We start from the raw sequence: 16,939 nt of genomic DNA, 5'->3' as shown, positions 1-16,939 counted from the left end.
CAAAACCAATATATCCATGTAGAGGAGTATGGTAGAAAGGAACATGAAGGATATGGAGACTACTACAATACTTGTATGATGGTATAAAACTTATTTTGGATGAGATTGAAGACAAGGCTTAAGATGGAGAGGAAGCCGAGGTTCAAAATGAAGATGTTGGCCGAGACTTGTTGTTATTGATTGAATTCTTCATGATTTTGTGGACTGTTTTTTGACTTGTTTTTTGTGACTTATTTGTGGATTATTTTGAGTAGGTTTCCTTTGAAGTGACTAATTGAACGAGGTGAAGCCATGAATTTGTGGACAAATTCCTCTCAAAATGGAGATGATGATACGGGAATAATCTCGGATATGGACTTAGGAGAGTGCGTATTGGACCCAAGCCTTGGTATGTGCAAGTGAAGTGTAAAAGAGGCCCAAAATGCACCCAAATCAGCCCATAAATTATAATAGATGGGTGCACACTCTTTGAAGGGCCTTTTGGTCATTTTAACTTATATTTTGTAATAGTTATAAAAGGAACATTGTAGGATTTTTAGATTTAGTTTTTGATGATATTTGTGAATCTTGAAAGACCAAAGAACATAAGTCCTCTCTCTTTGAGGAACCAAAACCAAAACTAGGATACAACAATAGGGTGGATTCTCTTTTGTTGTTGCTTGCTTGGAAACGTTGATGCTAGAGAGGTTCAATCCGATCTTGTGTCCAAGAGTGTGGTCTATTTATCTATCCCTTTACTTTCTTGTAATTGTGTTTAGTGTTTGTGTTGTAATCTTGTGTTCTTGTTGTTATTGTTAAATACGAATCTTCTGCCTTGTGTTCATCTAGTTCTTCATGTATTGTTGCTGTTTTGGTGTGAAATACACCTTGCTCACCTTGTATTCTTATTGTATTTGTGAATCTGAGAGGTCTCCAATCGGTCCAAGGATCTTAGTGATTTGTGGACTGTTTTGGAGTGTGTTTGTGGACTATTTTTGAGTGATTTTGTGTCTTTCAAGTTTTTATCGTATCAAATGTTGACTAGAAGCAACACAAAGTCTAACATAGACTTTAAACAACAAATAAAAAAGGTTTTTGAAATGAATGATCTGGGAAAGATGACTTATTTCTTGGGAATAGAGGTTAGTCAATCTTCTCAAGAAATTTTTATTCGTCAGAAGAAATATGCTGCCGAAATGTTAAAGAAGTTTTGCCTTGACAAATGATAACCAGTAAGTACGCCTGTAGTTCAAGGAGAGAAAATAACGAAAAAGGATGAATTTGGTTTGGTTGATGCTTTACTTTTTAGAAGTTTTCTTGGTTCTCTATTGTATCTATCTTTCATGAGGCCTGATATTATGTACATAATAAGTGTGTTTTCAAGGTTTATTAATTCACCAACTGAAATTCACCTCAAAGAAGCAAAATGAATTTTGAGGTACATTTGGGGCACCATTGATTGTAGTCTGTTCTATAAAAGAACCACATCTATGAAATTATCGGGGTTCACTGATAGTGATTGGGCTGGTTCACAAGATGACATGAAAAACACTTCCAAATATTGTTTCACTCTAGGATCAGGTGTCATTTGTTGGTGCAGAAAGAAGCAGGGATCTGTGGCTCAATTAACTATTGAAGCAGAGTACGTTGCTGCCTCAGGGGTTGTTAATCAAGTTTTATGGTTGAGAAAAATTTTGAGCGACTTAGCATTTCAGCCAAGTAACGCAACAGAAATCCTTTGTGATAACAAGTCTGCAGTTGCTATGGTAAAGAATCCAGTCTTTCATGAGAAGACTAAACACATTAAAATTAAATATCATTCCTTTCAAGAAGATCAAAGGGAGAATGAAGTTCAGATTCTACATTGCTGTTGTGAAGATCAGCTAGCTGATATTTTTACAAAAGTAGTATAGAAAATAGAGATTTGCTCTTCTTAGAGCTAAGCTTGGAGTAACCAATAACACTTGCATCAAGGAGGAGTGAGGAAGGATGTTGTTTTCAGTAATGCTAACTGCTGTCAGCTTGGCAGTCTTTTTGGTTTTGATTTTTTTCTGTAATCTGTAGATTATTTCACTGAGTTCTAGATCTTTAGAAGGTAGTTGTAGTGTGTGGTAGTGCATAATTTCAGCACAACATTAGGAGACAAGTTTCTAGGTTTTGAGGGATATTTCAGACTACTTATATTATATATTTTGCTGTATGCTGATCGAATGAATATCACTGCTGCTTCTCAGATTTTTTCTCTTTTTTTCTTATCTGTTTTTTTCTCTTTCTCTCCTTCAATATTAATAAATTTTATTAATACCTAAAGCAAAATCATTACAATCCTAAACAGGCCAGACACCTGTTTCTCACTATCACTACTGTCTAGTTTAGCATCCTATTAAAATAAAAATAATACAAAGTGCTCAAATTCTAATACAATGGACTAAGACAATGCAAACACAATAACAGAAGCTTATTTGATGCACTCAAAAATCTTCTGTATCAGGACATATAATTCAGCTGCTGGAGATGTACTTGCCATTTCTTCAGTCGTACTCCTCTAGAGTATAGGTGGATTGCTATCTCTCTTCTCACTCTTTCTATTTAGAACTATCTATCCTGGAATATCATGAAGTTTTTCTCTCCAAATTATTATCACCGCCATTACAAACATGCTACATAGGATACCTCTTTTACCTGTACTCTTCTTGGCGCATCTAGTTGCTTGTGTAGCTTTCTCTTGCCAACTTCCTTGTCATCTACTTTATCTATCCCAGTTAAGAATTCTACTCCATAAATATTTTGTTTTTGGACACTCAAATATGAGATATGGCATGGTCTCAATAGGGGGTTTACAGAATACACATACTATAGGAGCATCAATACCAGTCCTCTGTAACCTTTCTATAGTAGGCAATCTTTGATGGAGTGAAAGCCATAAGAAGAACTTATGTCATGGATAGATTTCATGGTGGCTAGTCAGGAACTTCTATTACACTTGAGGAAACTGTGGCCTCAAGGTTGTATACATGTACTTATTCTTGAATTTATTTTTGTAAACCATGGCCTTCAATTTATCATTCAAACAACCCTGAATAGAGATAAGTGTCATGATGTACCTCTTTGCCTCCATGATTTTCCCAATTACCCATTTTGCATTACCTGGTATTTCACAAGTAATAATATCCATCTCATTCATATAGTAAATATACACCCATCTCACCCATAAGCAGTCCTTGTTGGTGGCCAGAGCCCATAATTATTTGAGTATAGCTACGCTATTCCAATCACAGATGTGCATGGCATTGAGACATCCTGCACCCCTTGGTTGGCATACCTTTTCCCAAGAGATCAAAGCTTTTTTAGAGTTTGCAATGGAGCCTGTCCATAAAAAGATTTTGCAGGCTTGATCTATCAGTTTCATGATTTTTTCAAAGAGTATGAACATTTGAGCCCAGTATGTTTGCATTCCAAACACCATTAATTTAATTAATTGAAACCTCCTTGTATATATGTAAGCATCTTTGAAGACCAATATTTCAATTTCTCTATAGTTCTATCAGCCATGGGCATGCACTGTGTGATTGTGAGTTTTATGGATGAGAATTGAACACCCAAGTAATTGAGTGGTATATTACCTTCATTATAGTCCAACACTCTCAAGTATATCCTATTTTACAGTATCCTTCGCCCCTGAGAAAAATACTAAGCTTTTATCACAAGTAGGCTGAAGCATGAGTCTCTTAAGAACTTGTTAAAAGCTTGTTTAATCATCTGTACTAAGTTTACCTCAGCCTTGCAAAATAACAAGAAGTCATCCGCAAAGCAAATATGGGTTAGGTTAAGCTTTTTTCCTCTTGGATGAAAGAGAATTTTTTGTCCCTTGTGACTACAGCCAACTCTATATGCAAATACTCTATGGAAGTGACAAAAAGATGGGGTGACGTTGGATCACCCTGTCTAATACCTAGGGGTGGATATGAAATAGATTTATTAATAGATTTATCAGGTATCTAGTGAATCTATTTTTCGTGCGTGAATATTTTTTTAAATTTTGTTTCAATATCTTTTAATGATTTACTTTTTTCGTAAGATATATTCATTAATTTGTTTATTATTTTATCCTGTAGTAATTACAGAGTTACAAATTTCTGTATAATAATTTATCCTAACTGTACTGTAATGTATATCCAATTCTAGATTTTCAATGTTATTTATTATCTTGTGTTGTTCTTCTCGTAATGAGTTTTTTAACTTATATAAACTATCACATGTACTTTTTTTCTAAGTTTTCTAAGGTTTCTTCTATCCATATTAATTTTTTTTTAGATTTTCCATTATTTATCTAATTCGATTTCTATAATTAATTTCATTATTTAGATTATCTTGATTTTCTCTAGTTTTTCTAATATAATCTAACATCTCTTAATCTGTATAATATCCTTCTGAGTAAATTTCTTCGTATAACTGTTCTAGCCAATTTATGGTTTCAATTTCATAGTCTATTACTTTTTCTAATATTATTTTCTTAATATCTATTATTTCTATATCTTTAAGTATATATAAGATTAAAACTTTAAGATAATCTAGGTTATCTATCTTTTAAAATTGATTTTATTGTAATATTTTGTAGTTGTTTGTTTTAGCCTTAGTAGTTCTTGCATATTTTTATTAAGAAATTCTATGTATTTTATATCTTTATTTTCCATGTATTTGTCTATATTTATTTTTATCTATTTTTCTAATAACTGTATGTTTCTTATATCTTTTTCTAAAAGTCCTATGTAATTTATCATGGTAAGTATTTGTAAAAGTAGTTAGGTAGGTATGGTATATAATTTACTCTAGTCATGTAATATTTACCAAATGTTTTTTCTAATATGATTTTTCTTATATCTGCTACTTTTATATCTTTAAGTACATACAAAATAAGTATTTTAAATCTATCTACCATCACATCAGATAAATAATTATTCATTTTCATAAAATTACTTTTTTCAAAATATTCCCTTCAACCATGTACATAACAAAATATGGTCATCTTAGCTTACTATATACTAGATTATTCTTAAATAACATGTTCTTCGGTCACTATTAACATGGTAATCCGGATACTTTTTCCCTTAAACAGCGCCTCTTCTCTGGTTACTCCCCGCCACGACTTCTTGCCTCATTAGTTTCACCTTTAGGATGGCATAGTTCTTAGGGATTTTTCTCCGTTTTCGCTTTGTTAATAAACTTCTTAACATATTATTCTTCGAATAATTCTACTATAAAGTAACTAATATGAATTTATTTTATCATATCATGATTGTTGGGAATCATGAATTTAGCTATTCATAATCATAAATAGATATACCTATTTGGGTAGTTTTGATATTTCTGAAGATTGTTCCTCCATAGCTTTTTCCATTGAAATATGTCTATTTAATTAACTGAGTAAAATATTTGTTGTGGAATGGAGAGAGTGTTTGCTTCAACGCATGAAGGCTTGCTTTGCAATGCCTTCGACTTTCTTTATTTATAGAACGAAAGAAACAACTTTACATCTTTACATTAATGTAAAAAAAAACTAAAGCTACTAAAAAGTCAAAAAGACTATTCCCTAGATACCTAAAAAGTCTACATAGCCTTTAAAAAGTCTACATAAGAATAGTAACTTACAATAATTACAATTCTTTTTCGTAAAGAATTTATACAATATATAATTCTTGTCATCCGTTGATTTTGTCGTATCTGTTATATCTCCATTATTGCTTCTTATCTTATCTTTTCGGCTGGCATTTTGTCTTCTTGATTTTTATTTTACATGTACTTCTGGAATAATGTTATCTTCTCCATTACATCTTGAACATTGGTGATCTGGATATTTGTGTCCAATTATTTTACAATATCTTATCAGTAGTCCGAAATAAATCCTTTTTTAATTGCTCTTGCGGTAGATTGTTTTTCTGGGTTAAGTAATGTCATTATTCATTGTCTGACATCCTCCATATCTGTTTGTCGTAGCTCTTTTGAATTAGAGTAAATCATTTGATGATCTCTCGAATAATAGCTCCATATTGGGTTTCCATTAGTATAATTATTTGCTAGTTCTTGGATAATCGTAGCTAGTCCGATGAGTCGTTTATTTGCGTAGAAGTCAGGTATCTCAATTCTGGGTATCTCCGGTTCCTGTGTAATATCTTCTGGTATGATCATATCTCTAGTTAGTCCTATCTTTACAACTTGTATAACTGGTTTTATTTCGTCATATAGTATCTCTGCTGGTGCAGTATAACACTTTATGTAAAATAGATTTTCTTTCGTTATCCTTTTATAGGTGGTGAATATCTTGTGTAATTCTTCCATAGCTGTTAATTCTTCTCTGTCTTGGGTATATATGGTGTTTAATAGTCCATAGTCAAAACAGGTTTTTACTAGGCTTGGGTTAGTTTTGGGTAGTGCAATTAGTTTGTTATATCCTTGTAATTTTTGGGTTATATAGTTGCTGTTTGGTTCTTTGATGTTTGTAGCTCTGGGGTTATGGTTTAGAAAAGTTTGTACTCTGTAGATATTTTCTATGTATTTCTGGGCTGTGTAGTTGTAAACTTTTTTATCTTGGTTTAGGCTATCTCGGTATGTAGTAACTTGTGGGGTATGAACAAGTGGTCTTTTTGTGTTTTTGGTGTAAATGGTTTTTCAAATATTTTATTCATATTCATATTTTGGTATCTTGGTCGATTAACTCCTTTGCTTGTACCTGCAGAAGTAGATTGATAAATGTTATGGGTTTTATGGAGTGTCCCAACGTCTCCTTCCAGATCTGGAACTTTAATGTCTTCCGATCAACATAACTCTGCACACTACTGAGTTAGCTGATTTGTAGTTATAGACTTCAGTTTATCTTCATTAGTCTTTAGCTTTTCTATCTTATTACCCATACTGTCCACTTTCATTGAAAGCGTAGTTAGGGTGTTAAGTATTTTTTCTAGAGTATCTTCTTCTATTATTTCAGTTTGTGTAGCTTTGTCTTGATATGTAATCTGCAATAACATTTTTGTTAGTACTGATCACTTCAATTGTAAATGTGAAATTTAATATATTCAAGACTAGTCTCCGAATCTCTTTTGTTATAACTGAATTTTGTATTTTCTTTGTTAACCACCAGCGTACCTGTGTATTATCTGTTCGTACAATAAATTTGTTATATACAATATATGGCTCAAATGCTAACAAACATTTATATAATGAACATAATTCTTTCCTATTTATTTTCCATTTTATTTCTTTCTCATTGAACGTACCTGAGTAGTATCTACAATGGTGTTCTATTTTTTCTGCTTCATAGCGATATTTAAGTACTCCTCCGTAACTATATTCACTAGCATCTGCTTCTACTATATATATAAATTTTCTATTTTCATCTGAAAATTGTAATTTTGGTAATTCTTTACAAAGTAATTTTATTTTTTTTGAACTTGTTTTTTATCTTCTTCATTATAGTTATATTTTACATCCTTTTTTAATTTTTTCTGTAGTGGTTTTAAAGTTTCTGCTAATTTTGGAATATATTCTCTTACTTGGTTTATTAATCCTAAAAATGATTGTAATTTCTTCTTTGTATCTAATTCTTCTTTTGAATTTATTATTTTTGTACTATATGTTGTCGCATTTTTACTCCACTTTTATCTATTTGTATTCCTAAAAATTCTATCTAATTTTTCATAATTTCAGCTTTCTTTTCGCTTAGACTTATTCCCGATTTTTCTATTATATCTGTAAACTGTTCTAATAATTTTTAATGTTCTTCTTTAGTTTTTGTATATAATAATATATCATCTATGTATACTATGCAATTAGATAATTGTTTAAAATAACTATCCATAAAATGTTGATATCTACCTGGTGCATTTTTATACCCAAATGGTAATACGTTCCATTCATAAAATCCTTGTGGTACCGTGAATGCGGTTAATTCTTTAGATTCTTCTTCTAGCTTTAGGTGGTAAAATCTTGATTTACAATCGAATTTGCTAAAATAATTATATCCTTATATTTGCCTTATTTTTAATATCTTATTTGGTATTGGATAATTATATGTTATAGTTTTTGCATTTAAATTTCTATAGTCAATAACCATCCTACTTTTTCCTCATTTTTGTTCACTATGTTTATTTACTATAAATGCTGGACTATTATGTTTACTATTACTTTTTTGTATATATTGTTTTTCTAATAATTCATCTATATGCATTTTAAATTCTTTTAAATCGTTAAAATTATATGTTAATGATTTTTGGGTTATTATGCTATTTTTATCTATTAATTCAATTTTTATAGTAGTTTTATGTTTTTCCCATCTTTTAATGGATCTTCACTATATAATTGTTCTAATTTTTTCTTAATTATTTCTATTTTATTTATTGAAAATATAGTTATTTCTGTTTTATTTATCGAAAATACTACTAGTTCTATTGTATCTTCAGTATTTTTTATACTTTCTAACTTTTGTGTAATTTTTTCACTTCCTTTTATCCAATCAGTTTTCTTTCTTATTTTATTATTAACTCTTTTTGCTCTTACTTTCTGTTTACATGGTGTTGTAAACCACCAGTTTGTTTTGGTTATTATATGTGGGTATAATTTATCTAAGAACGACATTCCTAAAAGTATATCTTTTGTTGTTAGTTCATAATTATAAATTTCTTCTATTGTTAATATCTTATCCCATACTTGTATTTTTACATTCCTAGCTTTATAAGTAATTAAGCTTCCTTCATTATTAAATCCTTTAACTATTATTGGTGTTTTTAATTTATCTCATTTACTTTCTGGTAAGCAATTATATCTACATAAATTAGCTTCTGCTCCTGTATCTATCATAGGCGTATAATATCTACTGTAATATCCTTCTACTACTATCTTCATTAATACATATATCTTCATTTCATGTTTAGGCTCTTTTTAAGAATAACTTTTCTTTGTTATATGTTAAGGTTAATTGTGTATGTTCTATATTATATGGTTTTACTTGTTCTAACCATTTTATTCCTAATATTATATCTGCTTTTTGCATTTCTTCCTTTACTTCGAATTCTATTTTTATTTTTCTAACTCCTATTATTATTTCTTTTTCTACTATATTTTTACTATTTATTAAATTTCTTGGTAGATCTGGGCACATATCATTATCGGTTTTTATTTCTTCATTTTTTACTAGATATTTTGCTATATAATTTTCTTCTTGTCCTGTATTCAAAAGTATTAGATATTCTTTTTCATTTATTTTTCCTGTTATGTAATATTGGTTTAAATTACTTATTGAATTTGTTTCATAACTTGTCCTTTTTGATGAGCTTGATGATTCTGGTTTTTTATTAGCTATTCTTTTCGTTGTACTTATTCTATCATTTACTATTTCTAAATTTTCTTCTATATCTATGTCTCTATAGCTATAATCATTATAATCTATTATTTTTACAATTTGTTCGAATGGGCTTTCTATTCGTATTTTGTTAATCTTATTTTTTCCTGTTATTTTATGTTTTGTAGTTAATACATATAAATTTTTGCATCTTGCTGTAAATATTTTACTTCCTGGGGTTAATTCTATTCCTGATATTTTCCAATATAATACTAGAGATTTATCTATATTTTTATCTGCTACCGCTGCTGAATAATTTGCACTTATTATAAATTTAAATTTTTGATATATTAGATTTCCTTTTACGGCAGTTATTATGCTTTTTTCTATAGGTTTTATAATTCTATCATCTGCTAAATATAATTCTATTGGTGTATCTATTCCTTCTATAAAACATGCTTTTATTAGTATCTCTGTACCTCCAAGGTGTACATATTTTATTGGATCTCCTTTACTTTTTATATCATTTATCTCTTTATTAATTATTCTTTTTGTTACTAGTGGTATACTAGCTTTGCCTTTTGCATATCTGCAGTCTATTACATGTTCTTTTTGGCATACTACATAATATTCGTCCTTTTTCCTAGTAAAAATATTTTTTATTGTTGGTATTTTAAATATTTTTTCTACACTTAAATCTAATTCTTTTCCTTTTATTTCATCAAATATGTTACTGTCAAATATTATTTTTTGTTCCGTTCCTTCATCATTTAAATATTCTTCCTTTGTTATTATTTTTATATCTTCTTCAGTCATTTGATTCATCTATTTCACTATCTATTTCATTATCTATTTCATTATCTGTTTCGTTTTCTGAAATTTCATATATACTATCCTCACTTTCTAATTCATAATCTATATAATCTATCTGCATATATTCTGTATTATCTATTTTTATTTCTGATATTTGTTTATTTTTTGGACTTTTAGGTAATTTACAATCTCTAGCTAAATGGCCTATCTTTCCACAATTATAACAAGTACATTCTTTTATAGATTTCTTCTTTCTATATGGTCTTTTATATTTATAATTTTTTACATAATATCTTTTTCTTGGTTTCTTATATTTATATTTTGATTTTTTATATTTTTTATATTTCTTATGTCTTTTTCTTTTCTTATAATATCTTTCTTCACATCTAAATTGGGGTGCTATTTTATTTTTGCAACATGCTAAATTTCTTATTAATGTTTTTTCCATTTTTAATTCTTCTCTATATTTTTCACATAAGTTTCTATACCATTGTTGTAAAAATTTTATTCTTGCTCCTAACGTATCTACTATTTTTGCTTCTTCCCAACTTTTTATTATTTTTGAACTAAATGGCTCGGGTAATTTATTAAAATATAATTTTCTTATCTCTTTACTTTCTTCTATACTATATGCTCCTTTATAATAATATTCTTTAAATGCGCAAGTATATTCATCTATATAACACATATTACATATTGTTAATTTTAACATTAAATTTCTATTTGTATCTTTTTCTTCATCTTGTTCTTCTTCTATTGTTGTCGTACTACCAAATTCATCTTTTATAGCTGTTTCATATTTTTTTAATAATTCTATAGGTGTTAGTTTAGTTGTTGTTGATGATTTTCCTTCTATAGGTTTATTAGTTCTTAATATTTTTTTGCTATTTTCAGTTAAATTTGAAAACCATAGTTTTACTGATCCTATTAGTGTTCTTTCTATATATTCTGGTGCATCTGTTATATTTATATTATTATCTAATAATTATTTTGTCATATATCCTATCCATAATTGTATTATTTTTTCTGTATCTATTACACAGTCTAGGTCTAAAAAGTTATAATTTTTATTAATTATTTGTTTTGGTGTCCATTTATCATATTCATTATATTTTTTAAACTTGCTTTTATAATATATAGGTTTTCTTATCTCTGTTGTTTTAGGTATTATATTTTCATCTTCTTTTTTATCAAGAGTATTTATTTCTATGTAGGTACTTTCTAAGTTTTCCTCATTAATTTCTTTTTGTTTTTCATTGATTTCTAAATTTTTTGTATTTGTTAATATTTCTGTATATGTTTCACTATCTTCTGAATCATAATTATCTGTCTCTGTCTCTTCAACATCTATATTATTTATTTCTAATTCTTTATTTTTTATTTCCAATTTTTCTTTAAATTGATTTATCTCGTTCAGTAATTTTTGTTCTCTATCTTTTTCTTCTTTTTCTTTTTGTCTTTGTTCATACAGCTCTTTTAACATTTGTAGTTCTTTTTCTAATTCAGCAATTCTACTATTTTTAGTTTCTTCTATTTTTCGTATTTCTTCTGTAGTTTGTTGTTTTATTTTTTCTATTTCCTTTTTCCTATCTATCTCTTCATTTTCTTTTTCTATTCTTACCATTGCTGTTAATTTATCTTCTAATTTTAACTCTTCTTTTTCTAACATTAGATATAAATGTTCACCTATTTTCTTATATCTTCTTCCTAGATTAGAAAATACTATTTTTATTTTTGATTCTTCGTGGTTTTCATATATTTTTTCATCTATTATAAATTCTTCTTTGTTCATTTTATTGTGAATAGTTCATGTTGATATATATATTCTAAACTATCTATTTGTGATTCTAATTTTGATATTTCATCTTTTTGTGTATCTATTGAGTTTTTATTAACTCTGGCAAATATATTATAATGTAGTCTTTTTATTCTTATTTTTAATTCTTTACGTTTTTCAGAAATAATTTGTTTTAATTCTTTGTGGATTTTCTTTTGTTTTATTTAGACTTATATATTCTGAATAATTATTAATTAAAGATTCTTTTATTTTTCTAAAAACTTCTGTATTTTTAAATGGTCTTCGCATAATTAATTTAAGAATTTATAGGTAAATTCTAATAACTCTAACATATATCTCACTTCCATATTTTTTGATTTACTGGGCTTTGATACCATTTGTAGGGGGGTGCGGATATGAAATAGATTTATTAATAGATTTATCAGGTATGGTTCATTGAGACTACTATTTAAGACTAAAGAATAGGACATAGAGATTATACACTCTATCATCCATGAAATGAATTTGAAAGGAAACCCCAGATCTTCTAGTATATCCATGAGAAAAGACCACATTGAGTCATAAGACTTTTGAGATTAACTGTCATTACACACCTTAGGTATATGCCCTTCTTAGTATACCCCTTTATCACCTCATGACTCAATATAACATTATCCATAATACTTTTCCCCTCTATAAATGCAAATTGTGAAGGATTTACTTTAGAACTAATAGCATTTTTAATTCTATTGGTAAGGAACTTTGTGATGATTTTATAGAAGGTGGTTCAACAAGCAATGGGTCTATAATCTTTCACCATAGTTGGGTTTGGAATTTTTGGGATCAAGGTGATTGCGGTGTTACTGAAAGATTTAAGAGTCTTACCATCCCAAAAAAAATCCATCATAGCTTGGCATGTTGTTTCCTGAATTGTGGTCCATTGTTGTTTCCTGAATTGTGGTCCATTGCTTAGTGAAAAACTCAATAGGGTAGCCGTATACTAGGTGTTTTCTCTGTTGGTAAGCCTTTTATTTCTCTTAATATTTCCTTCTTGGTTACATCTCTGATCAAGAAGCATTTATACTCAGAGCTGAACAAGTAGCCCTGTTTTATGACTGCCATATTAGGGCAAGGAATTGAGTTTCTTGCATAGCCCGCGAGGCTCCTAAATACAGAGGTAAACTCCTTCTCTATCTCTTTTGAGTCAGTAAGCTTGACACCTCCTTCCGTGCAAACTAAATGTGTGGATTTCTTTCTTTATCTGATTTTTAGTTGGCCATGAAAATATTTTTTATTTGAGTCACCACTGGATATCCATGCATCCCTAGAATTTTTCCTGAGTACTTGTTCCTTAATAGATCCCCACTTGGTAATCTAAAAAAGTATCACTCTTTCTAACTCAATTAAATATTGGTCATGTGGTTAATTGTTTAACTGAGATTGCACAACTCCCAATTTTTCTCTATCCTACTGGAGCCTTTGAGCATAAGAGGCAAGGTATTCAGGTCCTTAAATTCATATTTCAATGCTTTCAATCTAGCCCAGAGCTTTTGACCACAATTGATGCACAACACCAGAGAAGTCAAGGTGATTTGTAACTATAGAGTACAATTTAAAAGGTTCTTGTTTCGTATCAACAACATTATTATACTCCATAATGATTGGAGAATGATCTAAAATGGCAGAGTTCAAGAAGTCTACCTCTATATATCCATAATTTTGCAACCAATGAATGTTACTAAAGGACCAATCAATCTTGGAGTAAACTCGAGAGTTTATGTCCTGCTTATTATAAAAGGTGTAGTTCCACCTGATGTTGCATTCTAATATTATTATTTTGCATGATTTTGGAGGTTATGCATCATTATGGTGACATTACTCTTTCTGTTACATTATGATTAGTGGCTTTAAGTTACACCAACTATTGTAACTATCGGTTTAGTGCCACTATATGCAGCAGTACATAACTCCTCATTCATTGGTGTTTTTACTCTTTACTATTGACATTTTAGGATGGCCATTTAAGGCACAAGGACGTGTGCAGCAATGCTCTTGACTGTTGAAAAGTAGTGGCTGAATTTAGCCACTATTTTTCTTGAAATTCATGTAACCACTAATCCATTATCTTCCTCTTTATGTCTAGTAACCTTTGTAACTCTTGTAACCTATGTAACTCTTGTAACTTCTATGCCATTCATCTACCACATTTATCTTCCTATTCATTGCATGAAAGATTTCTCACCTATAAATAGAGGTAGTCTTGCATGATATTGGAAGACACAAGATAATAGAGAGTTCACAAAAAAAGTTAGTAAAAAAGAGAGTTTGCTAGTTGAAGGGAGGTGTTCTTTTTGTAGAGCTTTGAACTCAAATCATATCCAGAGTTGTTGAGTTATTGTGAGAAGGCTGTTGTATCCTGGAGGGAACAAGTTAAGAAGATTACTGCTGGATCGGTGAAACATTTGTTGCAGTGGGCTTGAATCTCTTTAAAGAGAGCGAGATATCTGTGCCTCAGCCGAAGAAGAAGATAGTCTTTTTTATTTTCTTCACTTGTAATTTTCAGTTGTAAGTTTATTATAATTTCTCCAACACCACCCTTTGGATTTTAGTGTGGTCAGCTGCAATTTATCACCCAATCTTGGAAATCCTGTGTCTCAGCCTGTGTTACACATGAGCTTGTTCTATCATCGGAATTTAGCACTGCATTAAAATCTCCACACAAGAGCCAGAACTGCATTAAAATCTCCACACAAGAGCCATAGTTTCTGGACAGTTCATCCAAGTTGAATCAATTCACTCCATAGTGGTTTCCTCTGATGAACATCATTTTTTACATAAAAAATTGTAAAAAGAGAGGAGAATGCATTTGTTTTCACCTTACAATGTATAAATTGCTCATTAATCTGCAGCATGTGCACTCGAGCCTGAGGTTTGTACATTAAATAAATCCTACCATTTGGGGTCATTGTATAGTTACATGTTGAGTCCCATCTTTATGCCACCTTACCAAGTATTGCAATTGATTTTTTATCCTTATCCTAGTTTCAACAGAACCAAATACATCCACCTTATACTTATGCAAAAAGTGTCGCACCTTATTTTGAATAAGGGGCTGAATCAAGCCCCTTATTTTCTAAAGGACTTAATCATCCCAACATATATTAAAAAGTGATTTGTCACTTTTATCATCAAGAGTTCAACCGATGCAAGTAAGGACTAACTTCGTGTTTCAAAGTTCATTATTCTCCCCCTACTTGAAAGAAAAAGACGTAAATAAGAGGATAGTTCTGTTGAAAAATATATTTCATGAACATATACAAAATATATAACGAAGAACACAAAGACGGAGACTTAATAATCTGAACAACAAACACAGAGTAAACGGCTTGAAACACGCACAACACGCTTTCCTAAAAATGCTATTTTCTCCCTCTCCTCTGCAAGATTGCTATAACATTTAAGCAAATAGTTTTAGTAGATATGACAAACCTTTAGATTTCTGCACTAAGAAAATAGTGAAGATAATCCTATTGGAAAACAAGAATTTAAACTTGATCTTTGTAGAGAATAAAGAAAACTTTGAGGAAAGTTGTATATCTGTAATAGTTACATTAGAAAATAAGTAGTAAAGGTTTAAATAGAATTGTCGGAAACCAAATAATAAAATGACACAACCTTTCATGTAAGAGGTACCTTTTCATCTAAAGACACGTCTTATTAAAAAGACACCTTTTCTCCAGAGACACCTCTTTTCTAAAAAGACACCACTTCATAAAATACATTTAGTAATTTAATTTAAACAAATATCAAACAATCCCCCATTTATTTAAAAATAAATTAGGACACAAAGATTAAGTCATGTTCACGCTTAGAGTAATGTATCTCTCGATTTGAATAGTACCTTAGTGCAATGCCATTAGATGAAATCAAAATTCCACATGGCATAATAACTTTGAATGTGTTATTTTTTGTGATAACATCGGTGACACTACACACATTAATATTTCATTCCTGCTTTCCACTCACTATACTTAGCACTCTTATGGCCATGTGTTTTCCAAAATTCATGAACATTTATGAGAGCAACTCCAACTCCCAATCGAAGTGTCACCACTTCTATGTACATATAAGTGAATTTCTTTTAGTGTCTTTGTCATATTTGAGGCACTTGTTCCTTGAACTGAACCTCCTTATAGTATTAAAACTCAATCCTCCAATCTATGACAACCGGTACTAGTATATTTCTTACTTAAGTACCGAAACTTCTACGTATCAATAACTTGTTATTATCCTTTGAACCCATAACTATTTATTTCATAGTGTTAGATAGGGTTGCCATTATTGGTGGACCTAATTAAAGAGTTTTAATATAATCAAACTTGAAGTTGTATTTTATAACTTCTTTTTTAAATATATCTAGTAAATAGAATAGTCAAATTCACATGACTTCGCCAATGCGATAGAAGTCATTCCATCTTGAATTAACTTTCTCACATAATTATTTCAAGAACTTATGTGTTTTGACTTCTCATTATATAATCTCTATATTCTTGAGATAGAGTGGCTTGACTATCACAAATTGAGCTCATATTTTGCAAAATCAATGGATTCTCTTCAAAATCCCTTAACCACTCAACTCCTTTAATTTGCTTGCTTCTATTAAAGCAAGTAGTTGTTTATTTTAAGAAATTATACCTCCCGCAAGGTAATATTCATTATCTGGTAAATTTATTTTCTCGTATATCCTGTACCAACTTGTATAGATATATCCTTATAAAATAGTATGAAACTTAGTGTTTCTCAAATCTTTAGTTTTCTAAAGAAAACCAAAACTTAACTACTGGCCCTTCCAATAGCACTTGTTTACACAAATTAAGCCACAATTCTTTCATTATTATGAACTGGCTAGATCTAGGATTAAATAGGATATTGACTACTTATGTTTAAGTGACTAGATTTATTTAGCATTCTTTTCTCAATGCAATGAGATTAACTCAATACATAATCTCCACTATTTTATTTCTTCTTGATACTCAATA

The sequence above is a fragment of the Capsicum annuum genome, chromosome 2 (genome assembly GCF_002878395.1).
Source record: "Capsicum annuum cultivar UCD-10X-F1 chromosome 2, UCD10Xv1.1, whole genome shotgun sequence".
NCBI lineage: Eukaryota > Viridiplantae > Streptophyta > Magnoliopsida > Solanales > Solanaceae > Capsicum > Capsicum annuum.
Note: the sequence above shows the minus strand (reverse complement) of the source record.